Source organism: Bubalus bubalis, chromosome 16 (assembly GCF_019923935.1).
Source record: "Bubalus bubalis isolate 160015118507 breed Murrah chromosome 16, NDDB_SH_1, whole genome shotgun sequence".
Taxonomy (NCBI): Eukaryota; Metazoa; Chordata; class Mammalia; order Artiodactyla; family Bovidae; genus Bubalus; species Bubalus bubalis.
This window is the reverse complement of record NC_059172.1, coordinates 23893664-23897832: the sequence shown is the minus strand read 5'-3', so window position 1 is coordinate 23897832 and position 4169 is coordinate 23893664.

The window sequence follows — 4169 nt, the reverse complement described above, 5'->3', positions numbered from 1 at the left end:
CTGCAGAATGCTGTTCCCAATTTAATTTTCCTTTGGGCAAAATGTTACATTTTCATCCAGGCTTGAACATGTTTTATGTCCTTTTTTATTCTCTTAAATAAAAGTTGGGACAAAGACAAATGGGCAGAAGCCGCAAGGAGACACACAGGCCAGTGAGTGAAAAAGGAAGAAGGAAACAGAGCAGTGTGGGAAACTGCCTTAGTTCAGGCTGCCATAAAGAAATTACCACAGACTGGGTGATTTTGTTGCATGAAAGGTGATCTCTTCCAGGGCCTGAGAGTGGGCTCTTGTCTAACATTTGGAAATGAATTGTCTGAGGAAATACACTTGCTGACAAAGAAAAGGACAGTACTGGGAAGGGTGTCCAGGTGGAAAGCAGCAGGGTAAGGGAATCTAGAACTGTTCTGCCATGTGACTCAGCCTCAGGTTTTATAGTTAATGGGGTTAGTTTCTAGGTTGTCTCTGGCCAATCATTTGGCCCATAGCCTGACTCAGGGTCCTTCCTGGTGGTACATGCATCGCTCAGCCAAGACAGATTCTAGTACAAAGGATTCTGGGAAGGTGGTCATTTCCCACCTCTTTTGAACTCTCCTGAATTCTCCAGGTTAGTTTTCAGGGGCAGCACCATAGTCCTTATCAGGACTTCCTGTTGTGGAACAACTCACACACATGGTTATTATCATGCCTGGCCAAGTGGGGAAGGAGGGTTTCAGTCAACAGTTCCCTAACAGTTTAAACGACAGAAATTTATTTTCTAATAGCTCTGGAGGCAACACACTTTCTCTCCGTTGTTTGAAAAATGGTTCCATTACTCTTGAAAATTTTAAATATAGATCATTAAATTAGGTTATCCAAATGACTTCCTGTTCTAATAGATTATATTTCATAAGAGAACATTACTCACCCAGAGAAAACAACATTTAAAATGTATTTCCATTTACATATGAGACATCTCCAAAGATACACCAACAGACACTCCATAGACACAAAACAGAATTTATCATATCCATTCTTAAAGATATTCATTTCCCACACTTAAAGTCAACAGACACATAAAATTATTTGAGATAATTATATCATCTTTAAGATTATAGTACAAATTTGAATATGCTATAGGTGAAATTATCTCCCTTCTTTCCTCTCCCCTATGTTTTAGCAACAATGGAAATATAACAATGGAAATGGAAACAACAAAAACATGATAATATTTTATTCCCTAACATCCTATAATGTAACTGGGTACTAAACTAGGCACTGTGGATGTGATGACTATATTTTCTGAATTAAAAGCTGGTCTAAAATATATCAATGATTATCTTTGTTAGGTCCATAATTAGAGCAAAAACAGTATTCTTGCAAATACTAATAAGGTTCATTTTGCCAAAGAACTGCAGTTTTACTTAAATTATGAGATCCAATTCATTGGATCTAGTTTAAACACTGTAGTGCTGGAACTTTGAGACATGTTGATGGTTTGTGGGATAGCATGGTAGAACATTTAAAAGTATGATTGGCCAGAAAGTTTGGACTATAAGATCTTATCAAAAGGAAGAGTTGAAGGGATAAAGGAGAAAGCAAATAAATTATTTTATGACTTATTCTGATTTATAAGCAGCTTGTACATAATGTCAAGTAAAATAATACTTAACCAGAGAAAATAATAAGCACTAGAAAACAAAATCTATAAAATCAAGTGTCAAGTTATACAGCACGTCCTACCACTGTGCTAGGCTGTACAGACGATGAAAGCTGCAGAAGAAAGAAGAAACACATGTCCACTTCAGATGGTTCGTGTTAACTTCCATTTGAGTTCTGAGTGATTTTATACATTTTCTCTTTTCACATCCATTCATCTGAGCATTCTGGTCTTTTCAGTAACTGGCATACTTGTTAAGCAAAAAACTGACCCCTAATCTCCTTTATCTAAATGACTTTTCATCTTACTCACTTGGAACAGAGCCACCATCAAAATTACTTCAGCAGATCCAAAAGTTAAATCATGTGAAGGAAATGTATTTATGAAAGAAATGTGGCAACTGTAATATACAGTCACTGGTCATAATAAGCAAGTATATACTAGCTGCCAGGGTGGAGTGGGAGAGAAGTACTTTGGCCCACTTAAAAAATACATTAAGAAAGGTTTAGAGTTCTCTGAAACATGACAGGCAAATGAACTACTGAAATTGTTATGGGAAAGGTAATTATATGTGACAAGTTATAATTTGAGAGGTAAGGTCAGAAAAGCAAACCAGTGTATCTCACTCAACTCCAGCAGAGATCAAGTCAAGTGCATTCAATGATGTTAAACCAACCCACATGCTAATCAACTTTGAGTTGAAAACAGTGCTTTTAAAAGCCAAGTTTTTATGCTTTATTTTCAAAATCTCTAGATCTTTTCCTCTGTCTTCCTATAGCTGATTCTAAAATAAATATTTCATCTATTTCAGAAAGTAAATTTAGTTTAGATCCTGCTAAACTAAATATGGAAAATATTTAAATATCCTTTTTCCATATTAACAGTTTACCATTATGACCTTTGCTTACAGGATCTACAAGTAATCTGAAAAATCCTGAGGTTGAAGTCACTGGATTCAACACACAGAAATCCAGAAACAATGTAGGATAAGCAATGGCCCAGTGGTGGTGACAACATTTTGCCAAAATGACAGAGAAGCATTCAGTTAATAACCAATAAGGATCACTGTTTTCAGTATTAAAACAATTACAAATGGACATTTAAACCCACAGTTATTGGGTCTAGAAATAACCAAAAGTTCACAACTTTAAACATTCCCACTTATAATACACAAGAAACTGTACTATGGACTGTGAAAGACACTGAGAAGTATAAGGCAGATCTTGCATTTAGTGAATTTATAACCCAGTAATTATGACATACAAAATATATTGACGTTTGGCCTGGATAAGATGGCATCAACTCATTTCTCACTGCTTTTCCCTACTGAGCATAAGTATGAACCCTGGAAATAACATAAGAGGCAACCAAAAGAGAATTCTGAAAGATGGTAAGAAGAAAGTAAACTTATGTGGAATCCCAACTGGAGGAACCACACAGCAGCAAGACATCCACCTAAGAGAAGAAGGCAACCCAGATCTGTGTTTACCAGCCCCCAACCTAGGGAGGCTCATTCCTCCCCATGATTAAACTTGGGTCCCTCTGGCATCAGGCAAGCCCAACACCTCTGGGGTGATAAGGAGCTCTGACAGCAAAAAGTGGCCAGGGCCATCCACCACCCCTACACCCCTTCCTCAAGAATATGTTAGGAAATGACCCATCTGTTTATTAGACACTCATTTTAAATTCAACAAAACAGGTAGTTTGAAAGTAACAGGATGTTAAATAGTATTCCATGGAAACAGTAATTAGAAAAAAAAAAAAATGTTAAGCAGGAAAGGCTACATTAATATGTAATAAAGCAGGCTTTAAGACAAAGAAAATTACTTAGAGACAAAGAGGGCTGACATAATACACATTTACAGTTATACTGAGAACCTCAACACCCTCTCCTCAGCAAGTATGAGAACTACTAGAAAGATAGCAGCAAGAATTTAAAAGAGCTGCATAACACAATCGACTAAGAGATTCTAATTGACTTATACAGAACATTCTAGCACTATCAGCTGAATACATCCTTTTTTTCAAATGCCTATGGAACATTCACCAAGACATACTATATCCTGGGCTAAAAAACAAACCTCAGCAAATTTAAAACAATTGAAATCATTCAGAGAATGTTTCTCACCATAATGGAATCAAGCAAGAAATCAATTACAAAAAAAAAAAAAAAAAAAACACAATAGGAAAATCTCAACACATGAAAATTAAACAGAAAACTTCTAAATAACAGCTGAGTCAAGAGAGAGGAAATCTCAAGAAAAATGCAAAGTACATTGGACTGAATGAAAATGAAAGTATGACACATCAAAATTTGTGGGGAACAACCAAAGCTAAGAAGGCTATTTTTTTTAATCACTAAATGCTTGCATTTAAAATGGAGAAAGCCTCAAATCAATAATCTAAGTTCTCACCTCAAGAAACTAGAAAAAGATGAGTAAACAAACTGAAAAAAATAAAAAATATAATAAAATAAAAATCAATGAAACTGAAAATAAGAAAATTGAAAAAAATCAATGAAACAAAAGCTGAT